Raw genomic sequence first — 27544 nt, 5'->3', positions numbered from 1 at the left:
GGTCCCCTAAGAGGGCTGCCTGGGTCCCCTGTGTGGCAGGCTGACTGTGCGGGCCATCCGATGGGCTCGGTTGGTCCCCAGTCTGGGTGGCTGCCAGGCCCTCCCTGCGTGTGTGCTGCTGGCCGCTGGCCCAGAGGTGGGACACCCTGGGGCCTGGAGCTAGGACTGGCTCCGTGCTGAGGGGGTCTGAGGCCCAAAGGTGCTGGGCTGCGGCCCACCCACTGCGGGTGGAGCCAGACTCTGGGGCTAGTGCCAGACTATGGGCAGGCAGCACTTGTTGGGGGCCAGAGTGAGGCACTCCGCCCGTGACAAAGGTCATGAGGAAGGAGGCTCGACATACGCAAAGGCGGGAACGAGCCTCAGGAGTCCCCCTGGAAATCCTCAAGCATCTACCCCCATAACCAGAGCCTGCCTACTTTACTACTTTGTGCTCTCACCTACATCTCTGACTTTACGGGGGGCTGTCCCCCACCACCTCTTTCGGAGAAGGAGTTAACCTAGAGCTCCAGTTAATAATAATTCCTGGGCGTGATTAGAGTGTTTTAACCTACAAACTCCTCTGAAGGTTCTCTAGCCTGCCTGACAGGCTTGTCCGGCCACATGTGATTGCTCACAGCCTCCCAACCGTGAGAGGCACGAGATGCTTTAAACCTTCTAAAAACAGGTTCCTTAGAAAAGTTAGAAAACTATTAGTATAAGTATAATGGGCTGATTAGAAATTGTATTGCTGAAGGGTTTTTCATTTGTTGAGCCAATGTTTGTTGCTAAGTCTCCACATCCCCTGCCCTTACACACATTTATGAATATATAGAAGAAATAAGTATTAACCTTTGATATTAATCACGTTAGACCTTAGGCTAAGTAAATTCTTTCCTTAACTAAAACCCACTACACCCTCACCGTATAGGAATGTAACTTTATTTGGGTGGTGTCTGTTTTAAGAATAATCACCCCTGGAGAAATAAGTGTCCTGGTTGACTGACCGTTGTCACAAGGAGAGGGTCGTAAATTGTCAGCAGGCCCCCCCTGGCCAGACGATGATGTAACACCCCTAAGACCTCTGTATACATTTGTGTGAAGCACCTGACTTTGATAAAAGTCAGGACTGCTGTCCCCACGTGACTTTTGCATAACATCTCAGTGTATAAAAGTAGACCATGGAAAATAAAGAGTTGGGATCAGTTTCTCGAAATACTGGTCTCCCCATGTCTCTCTCTCACTCTGGCTGAGTCTCCATCTGGAGCGCGGAACCCACCAAGCTTACTAATTTTGCCTGGGCTTCTAAGATCTGACCGGGGAGGCCTCAGTGTCTCCTCTCCTTCGGGAGAACGGAAGGACGCCTGCGGCCTACGTAAGTGGTGCAAACTTCTTGTCTTGAAGTTTTATTGGTCTCCAGAGTAAACCAAGCTACTCAGCCTCTTTTCTCCACTGAATTTTCCTACTGAGCTATCCTCATCCTATTACTCTTTATATCTTTGATAAAATATTTAAATAAATAGGTCGCCGACGCCGTCCCCGCTTCGAATACCCTGGATCAGCCGGGGCAGGACCCTGGCAAGCACTGGTTCTCACAGTCTGGCTGCAGGTCCCAGGGATCCCAGAGCATGTTTCAGATCACTAAGGGTGGGCTGGGAGGGTACTATTCCTGACACAATCGGGTGTGGGATCCACGGTATCCTGAAGGTTCCACTGGCCTGCTGGTGAGCAGGTCCAGGGGTCACCAGGTCCCAGGGCAGGGTCTGGCTTGTGTTGGCCAGACTTGTTCTGAAGGCTGTGGGAGCATAGTCTTGCTTCCCGTGGGTGAGGCTGGTCTAAAGTTTGTGCAGGCTTCCTGGTGGGAGGGGCCAGTGCTTGCCTACTGCTGGGTGCAGAACGACCATGTCTGTGGTGTGTCTTGAGGCAGTAAGGAGAAGGGGGCAGCAGAGAATGAGATGGTTGGATGGCATCTCTGACTTATGGGACATGAGTTTGAGCAAACTCTGGGAGGTAGTGAAGGACAGGGAAGCCTGGCGTGCTGCAGTCCATGGGGTCACAAAGAGTCGGACACGACTTAGCCACAGAAGAACCACAGTGGGCTCTGAAAGTCTTAGGCAGCCTGTCCGCTGATGGTGGGCTGTGTTCTCCTATTCCGTTGTTTAGCCTGAGGCATCCCAACACTGACAACTATAGGCTGTTGAGTGGGTCAGGTCTTGGTGCTAACGAGCCAAGATGTCAGCTGCCGGCAGCTAAATATTCCCAAATATGTCAACCGCCAGTGTCCGTGTCCCAGGGTGAGCCTTGGCCACCCCCAGCTCTCCAGGAGCCTCTCCAGGACCAGCAGGTAGGTCTGGTCCAGGTTCTCATCAAATTACTGCTTTTGCCCTTGGTCTCAGTGCGTGCGAGATCTCGTATGTGCCCTTCAGGAGCAGGGTCTCTGCTCCTGCCAATCTTGTGGGGCTTCTGCAATTAAGCCCTGATGACCTTCAAAGCCACATGTTCTGGTGTCTCATCTTCCTGGTGCTGGATCCTAGGCCGGGGAGCCTGACATGGGACTCAGAACCCCCACTCCTATGGGAGAACCTCTGAAACATACTTATTCTCCAATCTGTTTTTTGCCCACACCACGGGCTATAGGATTTATTATATTGCAAGTCCACACCTCTTACCTGCCTCATTCTGGTTCCTTCTTTATGTCTTTAGTTGTAGAAGATCTTTTCCTGTAGGTTCCAGTCTTTTTCACTGATGATTGTTCTGCAGATATCTGTGATTCTGGTGTGCTCACGAGAGGAGGTGAGTTCAGGGTTTTTCTACTCATCCATCTTGACTGCTCTTCAAATGGAGGTTTTAATGAAATATTATATGTGAAAGTGCTTGCCACATAGAACTAAATAAATATTAATCTAATGTCTCACCTTCACCTCAAGCATTACAAATGCTCTGTTGTTCCCAGTCTTCCCCGAAATAAAATCATTCTACCTGCTGAAACTTACAGCATGCACAAAGTATTCTCTGCTTAATGAATATTATTGACCCAGATTGCAAGCTCCTCATAAGATGAGTTCAGAAGGGGTGCATGTGTGCTAAGTCGCTTCAGTTATGTCTGACTCTTTCTGACCCTACGGACTGTAGCCCGCCAGACTCCTCTGTCCATGGGATTCTCCAGGCAAGAATCCCGGGGTGTGTTGCCATTTCCTCCTTCAGGGGATCTTCTGAACCCAGATCAAACCCGTGTCTCTCCTGTCTCCTGTGTTGCTTTCCCATCAGCACCACCTGGGAAGCCCTTGAGGAAGAATAAGCAGGTATAAATACTGGCAGAATCCTAACCGTACACCTTGTCTTACCCCTCCAACACATCTGACAGCGTTCCAGGCAATGTGCTTTTTGCTGAATGGTAGCTTTACGACTGCTGCCAGAGTGATCTCTTTCATCCAACAGAGCAGTTCGGCTCTTGATGTGCCCACATCACAGAAAATATGGGAGTTGAAATCCCAAGAATACTGAACTATTCAATCAAGCGGTGACAAACATACTTATTCAACATCACTGACCCGCAGAGAGTACTACACTCTGTCTTTGGAGAACAGGAATGGAACCATCAATTATGGCAGCTGAGTAGTAATTTGGGGCAACACTACCATGGGAAACTCAGCTTGCAGCTACCCGCTGAAGCCTTCAAGTCAAGAAATGTGACGTGCAAGTCAAAACCAAAGGGTAAAAAATGTGAAAGTCTTATTGGAACTTATAAAGGAGAAGGCATTGTGTAAGTAAGAGTTAGTCGCTCAGTAGTGCCCGACCCTTTGCGACCCCATGGATGGCAGCCCACCAGGCATTGTATAGAACATTACAAAATAAAGGGATCGGGATAATGGTTCTTGACTATTAGCTATCTTTCAAGAATATCAGATTGAATTTCCATAAACTGAGCTGAATCTAATTCATGCCTGTTCTTCTGGCTCTTAATGATTTTTAATTTCCCAGAAAAAAATTGAACAGACATATTATTAGAAAAAAGAAAAATAGAACCTTATTGTTGGTGATGTTGGAAGGTATTAACAATAAAATTAGCATCTTACTCACATCTATCCCAAACTTCGGGGATATCAATTTTCTTAAAACATTTAAGATTGTAAATGGTGTCAGATTCTAAATGGTGGTAATTTGTGATTTAAATCATTTACTTTCCCTTAACACCACTTTAACAGCTGATACTTGTGATTAATAATATATGTTTTAAATCAATGTTTTATCATCTTATTAAAATTGTGTTTTTAAATAGTTTATGCTCCCTTGGCTAGAATTAGTTAATTTACACTAATGATGTTTTGATTAAGAGAATTCCTTTTTCTTTGGATTCACATGGTTTTTAGAAAATTTGTTAAATAGTTTAATATTGAAGTTGCATTTTGTTAACTGGAGCTGGGATTTTATGTCTTCCGTGTTCAATGCATAGCTACTGGAAGCATCACTTAAAACACCATCGGTTGATTGCACAGGTTGGTTAAGGTCAAGGAGACCAAGCCTCAGTTCAGAGATAACAAAACATATCTGTTCTGATCAGGGAAGTACCACGTGTATAAAGAAGTCCTCTCTCTGGGATCACACCACTTTGCTATTTTAAGATATTTAATATTTTATGCATTGTGCATTTGTCCAACAGGAAGATACTTTCCCCTCTAAAAAGGCATTTTTATTGAGGAAGTTGTAGCCCAAAATAAGAGCTTATGTTGCAGTTAGTAAGAGTTGACCAAAACTATAATGACACAAAGGCCTATTTATGTGAGGAAAATAATTTAAACAGCTATAAACCATGAATTAGCTAGATCTTTGTATTTATATTTTATTAAAACATAAAGACCTTCAAAATAAATGTAAAAGAAATTCTTTAGAATAAAAAAAAATCGACATTTAAGGCTGCCTTTAAGTCTTTAGCTTTCAGTGTTTAATTGCACAATTTTCTAATTCTGCCTTCCATAGAAATGGAGTTCCAATTTCTCATTCCAGCCCAAGGTGAGAGTTCAGGTCAGAGTACTGGACAGAAAGATTAGTTATGACAAAAGGAAAAGGGAGGGAAAACAAAAAGTTGAACTTTTTCTTTCACACCCTTTCCCTGTTTACAACTTGTCTCACTTCCTCCTTAGATTAAAACACTTGGGACAGAAAAACATTGATGGTCTGTGCCTTAACCTTCTGAATGGGCCCCATCTTTCTCCCTGAAAACAGAAAGAACAACAATAAAAACACCTTTTAGAAAATCTCTCTCTCTTTCTCTCTCTCTCTCACACATACACACTCTCTCTCTCTTTCAGAGTTACATAAGGCTGACTGACTGTTTCCATGATCGGACTGGCTTAGGTGAGAAAGTATGGATGATTAGAAGCTAAAGATGGGAGCAAGAGGGAGAGAAAGGTCCCCAGAGAGTTACAGGATCGGCACCTTCTGGGCGCTTACAGCACCTCTCCCTGGAGTAGCTGTTCTCTCTTCTGCCTCCTGTTTCTTATCTTGGTATCACCACACACTCCACCCATCTCATTATCTGTCTTTATTGATAAAATCCCCCTGAGATCCAAGAAGCCAGAGTTCCTAGCTCCTACTGGTTGGAAGGAAGGAAGAAGGTCTCACCACCGTTTGCCAAAATGTTTCCAGAATGAAATGCTTCATGAGTTCCAACTGATGACCTACAAATCACCGAAGAACAAAGCTCCTCACTTTGCTTTCATTTACCTTCTATTTCTCATAGGAAGGCCCACCCCTGATCTCTGGGGACTTGGCCTTAGTTATATTCTCGTGTGGCCTTATCTTCAGCCATTGTACACTGACTGAACTGTTACCAGTATCGACTTGGTGTCAATATAGGGACACCATGATATACACAGCTGAACTTAAGTACTGAAGACCTAAAGACACAAATCTCTGATAGCAAGACTCTGAGACAGCATCTTCCTCCGTGGATCAAAAATCTCTTCTTACATTAATACTGTCTTATGGGTTATCATCTACAGACAAGAAAGAAACTTTTTATCATGGCATCCAGGATCTTTCACAGTCTCCTTTTTACCTCTTCAGTTTCATCTCTTACCTCCCCTTAAAATTGCAGATCACTGAATGTGCCAGCTCCTCTTGTTTCTGGCTCTTCATACATATAGTTCCCTTTGCTTCCAGACTCTGGACAGCTTTTCATTGCCTAGCTAAGTCTTACCCCTCAGATCACCTTGACCGATTGGCACAAGAACATGCTTTAGTACCACTGTTAGGGACTCCGCCCGTACACACGGAGATTCTCCTGTTGTAACCACACACTCTGTTTTCTTCTCTTTCTTACCTCTTTGATTATGCATTCCTTTAGGCCTGTGATGTTGTGTCTCTCATATTAAGATATTCAGTAAGTATTTGTTTCTATGGCTGAAACTGGCTATGCCTAGGTATCAACTTAAGGAAAAGTGGATTATGAGTTCATCAGTGCTTCCACAGCTAAACAGATGTTCCTAGAGGTTCTTGAAGCTAGAGGAAAAAGTGAACCTTGTAAGATGTCCACTCTACAATGCAGATTCAGGTTTTAGAGCATGGCTACCTATTGCCTACTCTACAGCTTTTTGCTAAGAATCTGTTCTCGGGCTGTTGTTTTGCTACATATCTTAGTGGGAACAAATTAGGTAAGAATACAGGTCACTGGTGGAGAAGGAAGGTTTGAAAGATGAGAATGAATTTGACTTAAATCAACTTGGGTTATTAATTAATAATAATTAATTATTAGAAACATTTGAACACTAGGTTGAGAAGTTCTACTGAATGAGAAGTCTAGAAAAAGAATTTTAAGGAGAATTGAATGATTATAGTAGTGATAATGATGGATAAGATCAAGGAAAAAGGCAGTGAGGACAGCTTGCTATTTCTTGGAATTACTTTTGCCTTTCATGTGCTTTCTTTTTGCCGTAGTCTCCCATGCTGTCCTTATTCAATTGTTGAGTCAACAGCCTAAAATAAAAGATTCAAATCAGTCATTTTGATACTTAATGACTGCAGTTATGGAAACTTAGGGTCAAAAGGTCCTAGTCATCTACTTGAATCACCTTATTCAGTATTTGAGTTTTTTTTCCCTATAAGGTTTTTATTACAATTTATCCTTTTAGTTCACTATATCCTGATCTAGTTCATTCGAATTTTGAAAAAAAATCCTCAGGGTTCATTTTTACCTTTAATTAAGACAGGCATCTATTTTAGATCAACCACTCATCTTAGGTCCACTCCCTGAGATTACGTAGGACAAATCATTCCCCTTTTAATGGTAAGTCTTCAAGTATCTGAACACAGCTAGGACAGGGAGGCCTGGCATGCTGCGATTCATGGGGTTGCAAAGAGTCAGACACGACTGAGCAACTGAACTGAACTGAACTGAACTTGTTTTAACTGAGGTTTCTTTAACCCAGAATAAACATTTGATTTCATTCTTCATTAAGTTTACTGTCTTATGAAAACCCTCCTGTTTTTCACTTCACTTAAATTATAGCTCCCAGTACAAATCTAATGGATCTCTGAACTAGAATACACAGTGAAACACCGAGAGTACACTCTAGTTCTTCATACTGTACTTCTCTTAACATGTACTAATAAGTATTATTATTACTTTTGGTATTTGCACTCCAGTACTAACTCAAACTAGGCTGTCTTCAGATACAGACCTCTAAAGATTTTATATGGTCATATTAAGCTACCTGGTGTCATATTAAATTTTAGGCACAGTGGTAAACCAACTGTCCTTAAGAAAAAAACTTAGCAGAAATTCTGTCCATAACTACTTGTATGGATTGTTTGCACACCTGCTTAGGAAGCTGTATTTTGTCTTTTTATAGTTTGATTGTTGATTTTCCTAGGGATTCTGATTCTGGTATTTCCATGCTTCAGTTTGAGATGTCTTTTTAAGGAAACACAGTATCTGACCAAACCAATCTCTGCTTCACCATTGACAAGGTTCTGGCTTCTCATCAAAGTCCATATCACCCCATTCCCTATAATCCAGCACAACAGTTGCTATTTCTATCTTTGCTCTTAGCCTTTCATCAGTCACATTTTATAATGACCTTGTCTGGTGATGAAATAGGATATAAAAAACGGCATGTCTTCCCGATCTTGCTCTTGTTCAGTTGTGAGTGTTTTGGCTACAAGTGAAAGTTTTTATGTTTATTGAAATCAGATTTCATCGTTTTATGTTTGACTCATCATCAGTCTACCCTGAAGACAATGTATTAATCTGGTATATAACATATTCCATTCCATTTACAACATATTTTGGTGATTTAAAGAAGAGACTCAAAATACAGTTTCATTATCATCTTACCAATCTTAGATTTAATTTATTCTATCAACGTGTGTTCATTCTTTTGGGTATGAAAAATAATTTTGTTTGACAAAAGCATTAGAAGGAAAGGTTAAAAAACTCAGTTTTCCTTTGTATCATCTCTTGTCAGTGACAAACAGCAGCTATGTCCTTTTTTTTTTGCCATCAGCATATCTTTATTTTCTTCAGAGAACATTATCATTAACTATAGTCTTGTCATTTATTTGCTTATTTATTGGCTTTATTCCACACTAAAATGTGGTTCATGGGAGTTAAAATTTTTAGCAAGACAAGAAGAAGATTTCTTAAATGTTCTGATTTTTTTCGAAAAGGAGACATCCAGCTATTTTTTGACTCCCCACAACATTACCTTTGTCCAGTTTGTGCACTGCACGCAGAAAATATCCTTCCTTTTTTTATATCTGGCTTTGTAGTGTGTAATGTATGCCTGAAGGATAGGAGTCCTGCTCATCCTTCCTATTTGTTCTTCTCATAAATGCCAGGCAAATGCATCAATGCTTAGATTCATGGGTTTCGACTGCAGACTGACAATTTCTTTAATTGGGCTACAATACTGTTTCACCTACATTAACTATGCCTGTTTGAATTAAGTTACACTCCTATCATTTCATGCTGACCAGGAGTCTAATCACATCAAGTTACAGTGAATCCTCTGAAGCTTATGACTGTGCTGAACTAAAGCCTCAGTGTACTTTAATTAACTTGCCTATTGATCTTATCAGGGTATTCCTCATAACACAGATGTTGGTCTATAGACAGCGTTGTATACAAGGTAATACCTCAGGAAACTGTCTCATTTTTTGCATAACTTTCTTCAGAGCCCAATGTGTGTCTATTTACCTCCATCCTCCATTCTGGTAAAAACTTTGGTGGGGAAGGTGAAAAATAACACTAATAAAATATAAAGTATCATCTCATCATAGCATTCTTTGGCCTCATTTCCTTAATTAAAGTTGGACCCATCCTAGTCATTATATGGAAAACCATGAGGGTCTCAGTTACGTTCACTCACTTGTGTTGTTTGCTTCCTGCACCCTTGCTAACGCCTGCTACTTGCCTGAGTCTTCCTCCCCATCACTGCTATGACAGTCGGTGGCTCAGTGAGACCCGTAATGATGGTGACAAAGCTGCTCTTTCCTGGAACAGGTGGTTGAGGCACCATACAGCTGGGTGCACTGGTGCCCTGTGGAGGTGTGTAATGCCCTTGAAACTCATCCAGTAGCTGTTTGTAGCAATGATAATCCCCTGTGTGCAAGTCACTGTCTTTTAGTTGGTGTAATTAGCCCACTTACATTTGATGTAATGATTAATCTGTTAGGGTTTAAGTCTGACATTCTAGTTTCTCATTTTCCATTTGTTCTCACCGTTTTTCACTTCTCTGTTTCTTGTTTCTCTGGGTTATTCGAACAGTTTTTAGACTTCTACTTTGATTTATTCATTGTGGTATTTTAGTGTATCTCTATATAGATTTTAAAATGATTGTTGTAGATATGTTACACTATATATATATGCAATGTATTACATTCTACTTCTTAGTGCTGTCTTCCTACCCAGTTTGAGTAACCCACTCCAGTATTCTTGCCTGGAGAATCCCATGGACAGAGGAACCTGGCAGGCTACAGTCCATGGGGTGGCAAAGAGTCAGACATGACTGAGCAACTAAGCATGAGCACATAGTAACTTTATTTCCCTTTAAGTCCCCTTTTTCTCATGACTATAATAAAATTGCCTTAAATATTTCCTCTACATACACCACAAGCCACTTTAGGCAGTATTATAATTTTTTGCTTCAAACATAAAACAAATTTAGAAAATTTAAGATATGAAGGAAAGTCTATTTCATTTCCCCACATTTTTACTATTTCTGTTGCTCTGATGTTTCAAGTTTGTTTTTTTAATTTCTGTTTCAAGAACTTCCTTTAGTCAACTTTTTTTTCAATAATGGCAACAAATTCTCTTAGTTCTCCTTTTAAAAAATGTCATGATTTTTGTTTCATTTCTAAAAGATATTTATACTGGATACTGGATTCTGGCTGATAATACTATTCTTTCAACACTTGACAAAAAAGTACTGCCTTCTTCCGGCCTTTGGGAATGCTGATGAGAAATCTGCTGTTATTCAGATTATTTTTACCTTAGAGCTAAGATTCAGTTTCCCTTCTGCTTTCCTGATTTTGTTCTTTCTCTTTAATTTCAGAGGTGATTTTGTGGCATATCATGGCACAGAATTTTGGGGTGTTTTTCTTATTTAAGTTTTCACCATGCATCTTGAAACTGTAGTTTAAATCTTTTGCCAAATTTTTACCTTTCAGTCACCACTTCTTTAAGAACTCGTTTCAGTCCCACTTTCTTTCTCCTTTCCTTCTGGGGCTCTACTATCCTGACACAGATGTTCAGTCTTTGCTACAGCCCCACATATCCCTGAGGTTCTGTTCAGTTGGGCAGTGAGTGCTTTTTCTCATTCAAGTTGAGATTTTCCTTGTTCTTGGTATGATGATAATTTTCCATTGTATGATGTTTGAGGCATTAGTCTATGAAGAACTGGGTCATAGGTAAATCTTCTATTGTAGCAGGTCAACTCTGACACTGTCCTGGTGGAGGAAGTGTGGTGATACCTCATTGCTGCCAGATGGGAGTGTTTCACCACCTGGCCTTCACTGAGACCCCGAGGAGGAAAGACACAGCGTCACTGCCCCCTCCCCCCCAACACTGTGGCCTCTACTGATACAGGGATGGCGAGGCAGTCCTTACTGCTGGGAAGTCATGCGAGCCCTTGATTCCTATGTATCCCTTTCTGACACTAACCCAGCAAGGAGAGAATTGGGCATCTCATTACTCCCACGTCAGAGTCGAAGTCCTGCCTCCACTGACGTCACAGAAGGGTAGGGTGTTACTCTGGGTGGCAATAACATCTTCAGCTCCTTGCTCCTCATCCTCCTCTGACACCCTCATAGGTAGGAAACTGGGACACTTTCCTATAGCCTGGGGATGGCGGAGCCCAGGCTCTCTTCTTAAACTTTGCTGAGAGAGTTGGTAGGGGAGGCTTTAGGACTTTGTTTTGATGGCTGCCCTGAGGGGGTGGTTATTGTCTAGAAACGCTTGGTCTTGCCAGGCCACCTTCCTGGCCCTTTGGTTACAGAGCAGGCTTTATTGGGTCACCTTTGTCTGTGTTGGGTGGCACCTCTGGGCACTAGGGAACCTAGTACCCAATCCAGGGTACATGAGACAACAAGAAAACCTAGGAAACTCACCGCCATATCATTCCTTGGTTCCAATGGTCAGGAATTGGTCTTCTCTCCACCTACAGAGTCTCCTTATGTTTCTTTTTATATATAATGCTCAAAGTTTTTTTTAGCTCTTCTTCATAAGAGGAATAGCAGAAATATGTCTGTACCAATTCTGATACTTTGCTTACAAAATGGTCAACATTAGATCTTCATGTCTTCAGTCTAAATAATTGGTTCTGTTTAGAGAGTAGTATTACTAAAGTAACATATGCTCCCTCAGGAACAATGAAGAGAAAGAAAGCTTCAGTACACACGGTACCGAAATGAGACAGTATTAACCCTGTATATTTCTATATGCAGGGAGAGAGTTAATCTAAACTTACCAATTAATAATAAAAAGCTTATTTTCAAGCGAATAATTACGGAGAAAAAATGAAAAGGAGATATAAATAATACTCCTATGAAATTTCAAAATAGAAAGTTTAAACAAAATTGTTTACAAAAATGTGTGTGAAATTTGGCCTTTGAAATGAAAATATGCTCTATTCCACTACTATAGTTATTTAGGAACGTTTCATATTATCTTCACCACTCATTTATGTATAGCATTATTACTTCTTACTAGACAATTTTTCCTATTGTGATGTAATACTTCAATTTATTTTACCTATATGCATATTTTTATTTCCAAGTTGACTAAAACATCTGCAAGTTACTATATGTTATGGAAAATAATTCAATCCCACAGTTGGTCCTTGATAAATGCTTCAAGCTAAATAGGCCTGAAAAAGCAACAATTTTTTTTTCTTGATCATAGATGATTTACTTTAGGTCCTGGAATGAAGAATTTCAGAGACAGAAGGAATATAAGTGCTTTTTCATACTCACTAGCCATCTTGACAGAGAAGGCAGTGGCACCCCACTCCAGTACTCTTGCCTGGAAAATCCCATGGATGGAGGAGCCTGGTAGGCTGTAGTCCATGGGGTCGCTAAGAGTCAGACATGACTGAATGACTTCCCTTTCATTTTTCACTTTCATGCATTGGAGAAGGAAATGGCAACCCACTCCAGTGTTCTTGCCTGGAGAATCCCAGGGACGGGGAGCCTGGTGGGCTGCCGTCTGTGGGGTCGCACAGAGTTGGACACGACTGAAGCGACTTAGCAGCAGCAGCAGCAGCAGCCATCTTGAATTCAAGTCATAGTATAAATAAAGTCTAAGAGATGTAACCTTTATAGGTCAATCTAGGACTAAAGGGATGTGTCTTACTTGAACAGATGAGTGCTCAGCAGTTAATACTGGGAAAAGCAATATTAGAGAAATTTTAATCTAGGATATTAAATTGTGATTCATAAGAAGCTTTATAAAGACAATCTTCAAACCTTGAATGAGTTGTTTCTACCCTGTTCTGGAAAAACAAAACAAAACATTTTTTGGTGGTATGTACTGATAAGTCAGAAACTTCTAAACCAAAACAACCTTCCTTATTTCCTCTCTCTGTACAGGTTTTTGCACAAGTTAAACATAAATATTTCTGTTAAGGAAATAATAGCACACATTTCATGTTGGACAAAAAGTCCAGCAAATTTAAATCTTATTTTTTATCTGTACTAATATATCAAGAAGTTCCAGATCCAAAAATATAAACTGCTGACAACACAGCTCTAACTAGCCCTATACACGCATGTGCTCAGTGGTGTCCGACTCTTCGTGACCCATGGACTGTAGACCTCCAAGCGCCTCTGTTCATGGGCTTTCCCAGGCAAGAGTACTGGAGTGGGTAGTCATTTCCTACTCCAGGGAATCTTCCTGACGCAGGGGTTGAACTGGCATCTCCTGGATTGGCAGGTGGATTCTTTACCACTGAGCCACTTGGGAAGCCCACTTCTGAGACTGCTTTAGCTCTGTTTTTAGGAAGGACTAAGTTTTTCATGGGAAGAAACTCACTGTAAGAAAGAGACATGTAGCCGCTTCTGAGGACAGATGGAAAGGACAATGCAAAAATGATAATGTGTATTATTCAGATTTAGTGTGGACCTTTTTCTCTCTTCTACTCATCACCCACAATTCAAAATCTGACCCAGTGTTTTGGAGACAGGCAGTGACGATATAAACAGATACCACTGAAACGAGGGCTTCTGAGTAAGGACCAGGCACTACTGCTTTGTAGAGGGGCATTTCTCCTTGGGCCAGGCCTGGAGCCCCTGAAAGCAGTGACCTGGGATTCTTGCAACCATCCCTGGGGGGCAGATAGTTAGTCGCTCTTTATGACCCCATGGGCTGTAGCCTGCCAGGCTCCTCTGTCCATGGAATTCTCCAGGCAAGAATACTGGAGTGGGTTGCCATTCCCCTCTCCAGGGATCTTCCCCGCCCCTGCCCCCCCGCCCCACCCACCCAGGGATTGAACTCATGTCTCTTCCATTGCAGGCAGATTGTTTACCATTTGAACCACCAGAAATCCTGGGTGGGTGTGGGGGGCAGACAGGAGCAGAACAAAGGGCAAGTCACTGAAGGTCTGTGAATGGCCACGACGAGACTTCCTCTGGGCTTCCTCACTGTTCTAGTGAGCTGGAATGGTCAGTAGACGTGTTGGCAGGGACAGCAATTCTGAAGACGTGAACCAAGCCAGGGAGAACAGTTTGTTTCCATTACAATGATTGTTATGTATTTTCTAGATTGATGCTGTCTGGAAAGACATCAGTTACTTTAGAAACCTGACTTATTTTTAGAATTTATAATCCTTTGGAGCTAATATATAGCCCACATTTGAAAATTACTTTTATTACTTTATAGCTACCTTTTGCCACTGACCACATAAAAATAGTTTGATCAACCACTCTTTCCAGAAAGACTTGGTTCCAGGGACTTTTGCCAATCTACAGATATTTGCTGTAATGTCTCAAAATACAGTTGAGTACTTTGAGCTATTATTGTTTACACTGATAAATGGGAATTTTTCAATTTTTATTTTATAAACTTGGAATATTTTTGTTTTATTTTCAACCTGGTTGTCTCAAGAATGTCCCTTTTGCTACTACTAACGTGCTTTGATATCTTTTTTGTTATTGCTGTTTCTCAGTCACTAAGTCATGTCTGACTCTTTGAAACCCTGTGGACTGCCACATGCCAGGCTCCTCTGTCCTTCACTATCTTCTGAAGTTGGCTCAGATTCATTTCTGTTGAGTTGGTGATGCTATCTAACCATCTCATCCTCTACTGCCTCCTTCTCTTTTGCCTTCGATCTTTCCCAGCATCAGGGTCTTTTCCAATGAGTCAGTTCTTCTCATCAGGTGGCCAAAGTATTGGAGCTTCAGCTTCAGCATCAGTCCTTCCAGTGAATTTTCAGGACTGATTTCCTTTGACTGCTTTGATCACCTTGCTGTCCAGACTCTGCCCTTAACTGGCTCCATGAGCAAGTGAGGCATGGGAGCTTTGATGATACACCCCTGGACTGTGACCTTCGCAGGTGCTTTTTATCTTTGGTCCCCCCTTCTGCCCACCTCCCAGCCACTCCACAGGTGAGACAGGAAGTCTACGGGAGTTGAAGTGGCCTTCTTGCCTACATGAGATAAGCCTCTGGTAAAGTTCTTTTCAATGAAGATTCGACCTTTGTTATGGAATAGCACTGGTCATACGTCAAAATGGTTATTTTTCCAATCTTTCTGCCAAAGATAGGAAATTATTTTCTTCATTCTTCAAACCTGATGGGTTTTTTGGGGGTAAAAATCTGTGAAAGTATTGGGAATCCCCTAAAACTACAGCCACAAGGAGTTTTTCCCTCTCAAAGAGGTCCACACTCAGATTCTAGAAATTCATCAAAATTAACACTTAATTGTTAATTTACCTTTAAACTCATGGGTTGAGTAACTAAGTTGAACTTAGTCACATTTCTCAGTATCTGTCTGTCTCTCTAGAGTTTTGGACGCCAGTTTGCCCTGCAGCCTCAAGAAATTCTCTTTTTTACTTCCAATTTGCTCAAATCATTTCTTGTTTTAAGATCTGGAATGACAACTTTGGAGTTGAAACTGAAAGTGCCATTTTTTTAAACAAAAAACTTTAATTATTTATATTTCCTTCTCCAGGGGATCTTCCCAACCCAGGGATCGAACCCAGGCCTCCTGCATCGTAGACAGACGCTTTACCATCTGAGCCACCAGGGAAGTCAACTTAATTACATTACCACTTGTATTAGCTTATGATTTACACTCCTAAGCGCTACCTTATAGAGGCAAAAGTGGTTAATATGTGTAGTAAAATTGCTTTATGTACTTTTAATATGGCTCCTTGGCAACATTAACACATGCACACACATGTGCGATGGCTCTTATACCACTCTAGATGGTATTTGTGGTATACATTTTCAAGAACTCTCAAAGGGTTGAGGACAAGGTTTTTGTTTTTTTTTTCTCTTGTATTGGAAGACTAGGGGAAAAATCTGAACTACTCAGACTAACTAGTTTCTCTCAGCCATTGGTATATTTAAATATATTTTCATAGAAACATTTTCAGCACACATTTATGTGAACTTTATAGAGGCGCTCTAAATTGCATCATCAATCTACTAAACAAAAGTGCTGCTCTGGGTATGATTTGTGCTTCCCCAGGAAGATCCCCTGGAGGACGGCATGGCTACCCACCCCAGGATTCATGCCTGGAGAATCTCCGTGGACAGAGGAGCCTGGCAGGGTACAGTCCATGGGGTCCAAAGAGCCAGACATGAGTGAGTGACTGAGCAGAGCACAGCACATCACTGCAGCACTTTTAGTAAGAGCTATGAAAAGCTGAATACAGCTGGCAGGGCTTAGGGTTCTTCACTTGCACCTTTTCTAAGTCAGCAATTGAAAGTATAAAGTGAGAAAAAGCTTTTATAGTTCCCTCCTCTCTTCACATCTTGTCATGTCCGAAAGAAAATTAGGAATCAGAGATGAGTGATCAAAGGACCATAAAGTGACCGTACTCTGTGTTGCTTTGACAACGGCAAGAACCTAAAAATACTCTCAAGTTCCAGTGAAGATGAACAAGGTGATTTGGCAGCAACACTTCTGGGCTGGACAGGTAAGTATATCTATGAACTCTATTCCCAAGGAAACAACCATAAGTGGTAAAAATTATTTTAAAAATCAACTATTTAAAGTCTCTGGAAGTTATCCTAAGGACATAAGCAGATGGAGAAATATTTATTAAAGGAAATTTCCTGATCTGAGTAAGAACTGTGAAGGTATACAATATTGAAGGCATGCCCCAAACCCAGTTCAGTGGGATTGAGGTGCTATTCTGGGGGGCTCTCATCAAGAGGACGGAGTTCACTTCAGCCCTAGTTTCCAATCTAGGGCAACCGTTTCTCCCTGAGGGAGACAAGACACCAGAATTCTCATCGCCCCAGCCCCAAGTGGGAGAAGCTCTATTCCAGGCAGGTGAGGTCGAGAGCTCCTTTCTTCCACCCAGACCCACTCAGAGGGTCGAACCGCTACTTCAGGCACAACAGACTGAGAACACTGGGTTCTGATTCTACTACCCCAGCCCTTCTGGAGAGCAACCTCAGAGGCCACACAAAGCAGGGGAGACAGACCTCCCTGCACCAGTCCAGCTGAAACAGTCAACGAGCAAACAAACAAGCAGAAAGTCATGGGGGTGGGGGAGTCAGCATCCAGAGTTGGCTCCCATCTATTGTCTAAAATGTCCATTTTTAACCAAAAACTATGGAACATCAAGAGTTTGAACGATACACAGGAAAAAAAAGATTGTGCCTTTGTAGTAGCCTCGATGGCAGAGGAAACTGTGATTAAAGAATTTTAAAACGCCAGTGTCCATCAAGTAGGGACTATTAAAGAGAGGCAGACATTATGAGAAAGAACCAAATGGAAAGTCTGGTGTTAAAAAGTATAGTAATAAAAAGGAGAACTATTTTCAAGAGGGGATGAAGAATAAATCTGACCTGGCAGAAGAAAGAATCAGTGAACTCGGAAATATATAAAGGTACAATCTGAAGAACAGAAAAAAAGAATGAATAAAAAGTAACAGAGCCTCTGAGAAATGCAGTGTCCTAACACTTGCGTGGTAAGAGTATCTGGGGGAAAGGAGAGACAGGAATGGAAAAATATTCAAAAAGTTGCTGAAAATTTCCTAAACTTGATGAAAAACTTTCATCTACGCAGCTTAATAGATTAACACATTTGGATAAAACCTCAAAGATCCACATACAGACACATCAGTCAGCCAAATGCTGAAAACTGAAAGGAAACAGAAAAACCTTGAACACGGAAAAGAAAGATGTCTCTACTTAAAGGGGAACCCCAATATGATTAAAAGCTGAATTCCCATCAGAAACAACTGATACCAAAATACAAGTGCTATTCAGTATTGGATAAAAAAAGCAGTCCGCCAAGAATCTTATTTCCAGCAAAACAACCTTTCAAAACCAAATTCAGAATATATACCGACATGAATAAAAACAGAATTCATTAATAGACTCTTATAAGAAACCTTAAAGAAAGTTTTCCAGGCTAAAACCAAGTGACACTGGAGAGTATTTCAAATCCACATGACAAAAGAAAGAGACTGGTAAAGATAAACAGGTAAGTAAGACCGTGTAACGGCATGTTTCTCCACTTATTTTAAAATGAGTGCATAGAGCGATATCCGTATAGTTGTATTGTTGAGTTTATACCACACAGGAAATTAATATATATGTAATATAAAATATAAAAGCATGAAAAAGGTGAGTGGGAGCAAAGCTATATTGGAGTAAGGAACTGACACCAAATGGTAACTCTAAGAGGAAGAAATGAAAAGCAAGGTTAATGTAACAAACCATATATACTTGCTCCCCTTTACTTTCTCAATTTGTTAAGAGACATGAAATTAGGTAAAGTAACAGTGATAAACCCATTGTACTGTTGGATTTATAATATATATATAAACATATTATGTATAATACTGTTGCTGCTAAAGAGGGGAAGAGAAAATAAAGGAGTAAATTTTCACTATCTCACTAGAATTAAGTTAGTATAAACCTGAAATAGAGTTTATTATGATACGTATTTTAAACCCTAGAGTGAACACTAAGAAAACGAATTTTTAAGTTAAACTAATTAAAGGAATCAAAGTGTTACACGGGAAATAATCACTTAATGTGAGGAAAAAAAACAGGAAGGGAAGAACGGAGAGCAAAAAGGCCTGAGACAGGCGTAAAACCAAAAGCAAAATGGCAGACATAAACGCAATCACATCAATAGTGAGTAAGTGTGAGTGCTTAGACTTTCCAGTTAAAGGCAGGGCCTGTCAGGCTGTGTCAGAACAAGGTCCAACTCCACACCGTCTACAGGAGGCACACTTTAGTTTCAAAGATAAAAATATGTTGAAAGTAAAAGAAAGGAAAATTATATACTATGCAAATAACAATCCTAGAAGAACCGGAGAGCCTACACTAACATCCTACAAAACGGATATAGAAAGAAACAAAATGTGACTGAAGACAATGAAGCACATTTTATCATGAAAAGGTCAACCACCAGGAAGATATCATTAAAAACACATATGCATCCGAAAACAAGTCTCCTAAATACATAAGCAAAACCTGACAAAGCCAAAGGGGTAAACGGACAATTAAAGTAGTTGGAAATTTTACTAACCCACTTTTAGTAACAAATAGAAAACTTTTGGGGACATCAGTAAGAATACAGAAGACTTTAAAAGCACTATAAACCAATCAGCGCTAACAGACATGTATAGAATATTCTGCCCTGCCAAATGCCCATCCTTCTCAAGCACATGAAATATTATCCAGCGTAGACCACATTTTGAGTTTTAAAACAAACTTAACAGTATTTAAATCATACAAAGTATGTTCTCCCAACACAATGGAACTAAATTGGAACTCAATAACTGAAGGCAATTTGGGAAACTCACTAATATGTGGAAATTTTAAAATGTACTCCTAAATAGCCAGTGAGTCAAAGGAGGAATCACAAAGGAAATGAGGAAACATTATACTTTGAGGTGAATGAAAATGAAATCACAATATGCCAAAATTTGTGCACTCGAACAACAGAGAAGATGAACAAAATCAGAAGATATTTATTTGAAAAGATCAACAAATTGACAAATGATTAGCCAGTATGACCATGCCAGAAAGAGACGTCTCAAATAACTAAAGTCAGGAATGAGTGAATATGACTACTTCCTTCACAGAAATAAGAATGATTACAAGAAAAAACTGTGAACCACTATATGTCAACAGATGAAATAATATTAATGAAATGGCCAGAAAGATGCTAACAATCAAAACTAGCTTAATAAGAAATAGAACATGTAAATAGTTCCAGATGCCTTCACTGGAAATTTCTACCAAACATTGAAAAAATATATTACCAAGACTTCACAGACTCCTCTCAAAAAACAGGAAAAGGAAGAAGACTTTGAGACTCATTCTGCAGGGTCAACATTAACATGACATCAAAACCAGACAAAGACAACTCATGAAAATAAAACTACATACCAATAGCTCTTATAATAATTGATGCAAAAATTCTCAACAGGATATTTACAAACTGAATCTAGCAACACAAAAAAGAAAATTATACATCATGGCCAAAGGGGATTCAATCTGGTTTGATTCAAAATGGGAAAATTAATTATACTTTATTAATAGAAGAAAGGAGTCCAGTCCATGGGGTTGCAAAGAGTCGGACATGACTGAGCAACTGAACTGAACTGAACTGAATAGAAGAAAGGACAAAAACACACAATCATGTCAATAGATAGAAAACACTGACAAAATTCAACATACTTTCATGGTAAAAATCCATAACAACCAGGAATATAAGTTTTCCCAAATGATAAAAACATCTATGAAAAACAGAAAGCTAGTGTTTTTAATAGTGAAAGACCAAATGCTTTCCCCATAAAATCGGGAACAAAATAAGGATGTGCATTTATACCACCTCTATTCAATATTTTACTGAAAGTTCTAGATAGGGCAATTAGAAGAGCAATGGAAGTTAGAAAAATCCACACTGGAAAGAAAGAAGCGAAGTACACCTCCATTTACAGATGGCATGATTTTGAATACAGAAAATAGGGAATTCACTAAAAAACTACTAGAAGTAGTAAGTAGGTTCAGCAACATTTCAGGATAAAAGTCAATATATAAAAATCAATTGTGTTTCTATACTTCAGCAGTAAGCAATCTGAAAATGATTATTAACATCAAAAAGAATCAAATACTTAGGAACACATTTAACAAAAGAAGTGCAAAATTCATATTCAGAAAACCACAGGACATTGTTGAAGGAAATTATAAAACCATGGAAGAATGGAAAAACCTCCTGTGCTCCTAGCTCAGAGGACTTAAGGTGTCAAGATGTCGGCACTCATTAAACTGGTCTACAGTTTCAAAACAATTTTTGTCAAACTCTCAGCTTCCTTTTTTGCATAAATTTACAAACTAGCTCTAAAATCCACAGGAAATTGCAAAGCACATATATCAGTCAAAACAATCTGGAAAAACAGGAATAAAAATGTAAGAACCTCACTTCATGATTTCGAGACTTTTTACAAAGCTAGAATAATCAAGGCAGCATGGTACTGACATAGCAGGGACATACAGATCAATGAGACAGAGTCTACAGTACAAAAAGAAACCATTACCTTTAACAGATCAATGAGACAGAGCCTACAGTACAAAAAGAAACCATTACCTTTACGATAATTGATTTTCAACAATGAGGCCAAATCATTTGATGGAGAAAAATACTAGTTTCAACAAATGGTACTGGAACTACTGGATATCCACATGCAAAAGAATAAAAATGAAGCCATTACAATACACAATATTAATTCAAATTGGACCATAGGCCTATATATAATAGCTAAAACTGTCAAACTCTTAGAGGAAAGCATAGGGGTAAATCTTAGTTACCCTGAGTTAAGTAATTTCTTCTTAAATACAGCACTAAGAGCCCAACCTACCAAAAGCAATGTAGATAAATTTGATTTTATCAAACCAAAAACTGCTGTGCAACAAAAATACCATAACTGAAAAGTATAGAGCTGTAAAGACAACCCAAAGGAAGGGAAAAAAATGTAAATCATTTATCTGATAAAGGACTTGGATCTAGAATATATGATACACAATTCTTACAACTCAATAGTAAAAAGACAACACAATTTTAAAATGCACAAAGGATCCAAATAGCATTTCTCTAGAGAAGATGTATAGAGGGATAGTAAGCCCCTGAAAAGATGCTCAGTGTTACTAGTCAACAGGGACACGCAAGCCAAAGCACAATGCAGTGCTTATGTGTTTTTGTCCTTTATTCCTACTTGGATATTTATAATCAAATAGGTAGACCATGCCATGTGTTGGAGAGGTGGAGAAATGAGAATGCCTACACATTGCTGATGGGGATACAGTACTGTACAGCTGCCTTGGAAAACAGTTGGACAGTTCCTCAGAATATTAAACATAGAGTTTCTAGAGCAATTTTACTCCTAGGGATATACCCAAGAGAAATGAAAGCCTACATTCATACAAAATCTTGTATATGAGAATATATAGTACCCACTATTCATGACTGCCAAGATAGAAAACTACCAAATCTTCATGAATTAATAAATGCATAAAATATTATATATTTATATCTATTTACATACACAATGGAATATTATTCAGCCATAAAAAGGAAAGGAATACAAATTCATACTTAAATGAACCTTGGAAACATTATGCTAAGTACCAGTCTGCTACTAAAGACCACAAATTGTATGACTTCAATACATAGATGTCCAAAGCAGGCACATCTCCAGAAACTAGTAAGTGGTTACCCAGAGTTTGGGGATAGAGTATGAATGACTGCTAGTGAATATAGGATTTCTTTTGGGAATGAAAAATATTCTAAAATTAGATTGTAGTGACAGGTGCACAACTCTGAGTATACTAAACAAGACTGGATCATATATTTTTAACGGGTGAATTGTATGATATTTGAATTATGCTTCAATAAAAGGGTTTTCCGAGTGGCCCTAGCGGTGAAGAACCCCCCTGCCAATGCAGGAGATGTAAGGGACATGAGTTCGATCTTTGGGTTGGGGAGATCGCGACCCACTCAGTATTCTTGCCTGCAGAATGGACAGAGGAGCCTAGCAGGCCACAGTGCATGGCATCACAAAGGGCTGGACACGATGGAGGCAACTTAACACCACAGGGCTGGTTAAAAAAAAGAGAGTACTGCAGTATTTCAACTCATCTGAATAGGAAGAATTTCTAGAAAATTACTAGACTGAATTATATTAAACACTAAAAAGTGATGGCTGAATGGATAGAGCCATGGAAAGTTCAGACTTGGTTCATGGCTCTGACAATGGAATTATGCTTTCAAGTTTATTACAAGTTAACATCTGTCTCTCTGCCTATAAATGTCAAAGAAAAGTTGTGGTAAGTTTTAAAATCAAATTTACTCACTGGTCTTACTCCAGAAGTTGCTAGCCTGCCAACGGCCAAGAAAACATCCTGTGTTTAGTTTCCTTATGCAAGGCCTAAGAAGAAGCATGAGAAACTCGAGTTCCTTCTTCCTGGAATAACGTCCCATCACACATTCTCCCAGAAGAGGTGTGAGCTTTTCATGGAGCTTTAGATGGCAGCTGTCCACATGAAGAAAAAAGAAAGAAGTTCTTTGAAATACGGGAAAATCTAATCCTCTGATTCACTGCTTCTATTTGACTCTCTTTTTTTAAATTTATTTAATTGGAGGCTAATTATTTTACAATATTGTAGTGGTTTTTGCCATACATTGACATGAATCAGCCATGGGCACACACGTGTTCCCCATCCCGAACCCCCCTCCCACCTCCCTTCCCATCCCATCCCTCCGGGTCATCCCAGTGCACCAGCCCTGAGCACCCTGTCTCATGCATCGAACCTGGACTGGCGATCCGTTTCACATATGATAATTTACATGTTCCAATGCCATTCTCCCAAATCATCCCACCTTCACCCTCTCCCACAGAGTCCAAAAGACCGTTCAATACATCTGTGTCTCTTTTGCTGTCTCTCATACAAAGTTATCGTTACCATCTTTCTAACTTCCATATATATGAGTCCAGTTCAGTTCAGTTGCTCAGTTGTGTCCGACTCTTTTCGACCCCATGAATCACAGCACACCAGGCCTCCCTGTCCATCACCAACTCCCGGAGTTCACTCAAACGCACGTCCATCGAGTCAGTGATGCCATCCAGCCATGCTACATATGCGTTAGTGACTCTGTGTGTTTGTTTTTTTTAACAGAATGCTCACTTCAGAATATCATAGAATTAGTGAAATGGATTTTTGGGTCCAGAACAAGTTATTTGCTCTTGTGTTATGGAGTTCCATTTTCGCATATTACTATACTTCATACAGTAATTAGACATTACTATAATTTATATTTTCCTAAGAAAAATATCTGAACACAATTTTGTTTTCAGAGTGGATTTGAAGAGTCATTAATTGCATTTCAAGATAAATTGATTTAGGAGGACAAAAGGGGATATAGAAATATATCTTGGAAAGTGATTAATGACATCAAAGGAAATAAGAAATAGTATGTTCCCGTGGAAATGGACTATAAACACCCAATGTCTGAATGATATTATACATCTGCAATTCTCAGCCCCACCACCTAAGACCCAATTTTTCTGCCATTATAAACACAGCTGTTGTATGTTCTATGCAACTGCAAAAAATAAAAATAAAAAATAAATCCTATTGGCTACTGATGTATTACTACTGGTGCTGCTTTTGTAAAGTCAATAGCTTTATTTGGCAAAATACTTCAGTGGCCAACAGACGTGCTGAGTTGATTAGAAGATGGAAATACTGTGGCTAGAAGAAGTAGGAATTGAAGGGACAGTGACCCAAGGCTCCCTTTGGGGCATCACTGTTGCCGTGACTTAATCCTTCGTACTTCTTCTGATAACTGGTATATACTGGTTTATTTGTATTTTTTAGTATAAATTTTTAATATAAATTTATTTATTTTAATTGGAGGTTAATTACTTTACAATATTGTATTGGTTTTGCCATACATCAACATGAATCTGCCACAGGTATACACGTGTTCCCCATCCATGTTTTACTTTTAAATAATGTTTCCCCATTTGATGATTATGACAGTTCTAGGCTTAAGGGTTTCCCAGTTGGTGCTAGTGGTAAAGAACCACCTGCCAATGCAGGAGACATAAGAGATGCAGGTTCAATCCCTGGGTTGGGAAGATCCCCGGGAAGAAGGCATCCCCACTCCAGTATTCTTGGCTGGAGAATCCCATGGACAGAGGAGTCTGGCCAGCTATAGTCCATAGGGTCGCAAAGAGTGGGACACAACTGAAGTGACTTGGCACACACACACACACACACACACACACACACACTATGCTTAAAGTGAGTTGAGAGAATGCAGGAATTCATAACTGGATCCATGCAGGATGAATCAGAATTAGCGTCCTCTTCCTTCCACCCAGCCAATGACTAATTTTACAGGTTTGGAATCACACTGACCTGGGAAAGGTTTAAGTTCAGAATTACAATTCTCAGATTCCTTAATGGTACCCAGACTTCTCAAAATCACTTAAATTGTCTATATGGAATGTTCTGTATTTATCTTATCTCTCAAAACTAACCATATAAAGCCCAAAGAAAATCAAGAAATGATAAGTTCTTTTCCTTTTTTGTGTATGGTTGGTTGGTTTAGTCGCTAAGCTGTGTCAACTCTTGTGACCCCATGGACTGTAGCCCACCAGGCTCCTCCATCCATGGGATTTTGCAGGCTAGAATACTGGAGTGGGTTGCCATTCCCTCCTCCAGGGGATCTTCCCAACCCAGGAATCGAACCCAGGTCTCCTGCATTGCAGATGGATTCTTTACCAAGGAGGCAAGTCCTTTTTTTGTGTATCAGTTCAGTTCAGTTCAGTCGCTCAGTTGTGTCTCACTCTTTGCGACCCCATGAATCGCAGCACGCCAGGCCTCCCTGTCCATCACCAACTCCCAGAGTTCACTCAGACTCACGTCCATCGAGTCAGTGATGCCATCCAGCCATCTCATCTTCTGTCGTCCCCTTCTCCTCCTGCCCCCAATCCCTCCCAGCATCAGAGTCTTTTCCAGTGAGTCAACTCTGCACATGAGGTGGCCAAAGTATTGGAGTTTCAGCTTTAGCATCATTCCTTCCGAAGAAATCCCAGGGCTGATCTCCTTCAGAATGGACTGGTTGGATCTCCTTGCAGTCCAAGGGACTCTCAAGAGTCTTCTCCAACACCACAGTTCAAAAGCATCAATTCTTCGGCGCTCAGCCTTCTTCAAAGTCCAACTCACACATCCATACATGACCACAGGAAAAACCATAGCCTTGACTAGACGAACCTTTGTTGGCAAAGTAATGTCTCTGCTTTTGAATATGCTGTCGAGGTTGGTCATAACTTTCCTTTCAAGGAGTAAGCGTCTTTTAATTTCATGGCTGCAGTCACCATCTGCAGTGATTTTGGAGCCCAGAAAATAAAGTCTGACACTGTTTCCACTGTTTCCCCATCTATTTCCTATGAAGTGAAGGGACCGGATGCCATGATCTTCGTTTTCTGAATTTTGAGCTTTAAGCCAACTTTTTCACTCTCCTCTTTCACTTTCATTAAGAGGCTTTTTAGTTCCTCTTCACTTTCTGCCATAAGGGTGGTGTCATCTGCATATCTGAGGTTATTGATATTTCTCCCGGCAATCTTGATTCCAGTTTGTGTTTCTTCCAGTCCAGCGTTTCTCATGATGTACTCTGCATATTAAATAAGCAGGGTGATAATTATATTTTTGTATAATTGTTTTGCAAATATGTATACTTTTGCATAATTCAACGGAGGCTGGCACACACACTCTAGGGGAAGTTTCAGGACAGTAACTAGATTTCAGGTATCACCTGAGCTTCCAGGTCCAGTTTTTGATCCGAGCCGACAAGATATACAATGAACAGAAACTTGGACCGACAAGTTTGCTGTTTGCTCCTCGTGTAAACTGGAAAACATTATGTATTTAGATGGTTAATGCAGGATTTTCTCAATACCTACACCCCCATGAAAAAAATGCATTATGGAAAGTTTTATTTAGAAAGAAAGAGACATTTAGTTGTTGCTATAAACACAACACATGGGAATGCTCCTGCATGAACAGAACAATAAACAGAAAGAATTATCTAATCGTTGACATATTTGTAGGGACAGTTTTCTAATATACACTTTGTCCCTAACTAAACTTGCTGGCTGTAATGGCAAAATGATGTGAACTGTAAGCAATAGGAACCTTGAACTTTGGACTACTTGGACATTTTGGACTATTTTTTAAAATGAAACATTCATTGGGAAAAGAAGAAAAAGAAAGTCTGCGAACACTGCTGTCTCCTAACGGTTGCAGGCAAGGGCTTTGCAATCAGACCCACTAGGTTCAGTCCTGTTTCCTGAGGTACTGGATCGGCTCTCTTACCTTGAAGGTGCAACCACACTGAATCTAGATGCTCCATCTCTAAAAGTGAGTAATAATTTTCCTGCTTCATAAAATGACTGTAAAAGTGAAGTTTTAAAAATCTACTTCAATAATTTCTATTATTACTAAACGTTATTCTACAAAATGCTTTCAATTAAGTGTCAATAAAGGCACTTCTTAACTTTACGTTGATATTATTTCTTCAACTATACGCAGTAATCTCAAAGTGAGGTCAAAGGAAAAGTGAAAAATGCATTAAATAGATGCTATTTAAGTTAAAAGATGAAAAGATTGTAGTAATTAAAGTTATTAGAGTCTGCATATTTCATGCTTACCCAAGAACTGCCTTACAGGTAGAGATGCTCTTTAAATTGGATTTAAGAAGATGGTACCAAAAGGTATGTCTGAGCCTATCTCAGTTCAGGAACATGAACCAGCACTTCAGGACTATACTTAGGGTTCATTTTAAAGAGCAAAATCACCCACAAAAAGCACAG

General features: G+C 40.0%; 1 non-coding gene across 1 annotated transcript; it reads right to left on the bottom strand.

Annotated features, from left to right (window-relative positions):
- Nucleotides 1-15645: 15645 nt before the first annotated feature.
- On the bottom strand, nucleotides 15646-15717 carry TRNAR-ACG (transfer RNA arginine (anticodon ACG)). The gene has a single exon. It is a non-coding gene; the product is annotated as a tRNA-Arg (tRNA).
- Nucleotides 15718-27544: the final 11827 nt, after the last annotated feature.

This window comes from Bos javanicus, chromosome 16 (genome assembly GCF_032452875.1).
Source record: "Bos javanicus breed banteng chromosome 16, ARS-OSU_banteng_1.0, whole genome shotgun sequence".
Lineage (NCBI taxonomy): Eukaryota > Metazoa > Chordata > Mammalia > Artiodactyla > Bovidae > Bos > Bos javanicus.
The sequence above is the reverse complement of the archived record's forward strand: the minus strand, read 5'-3'. Positions and strand labels throughout refer to the sequence as shown.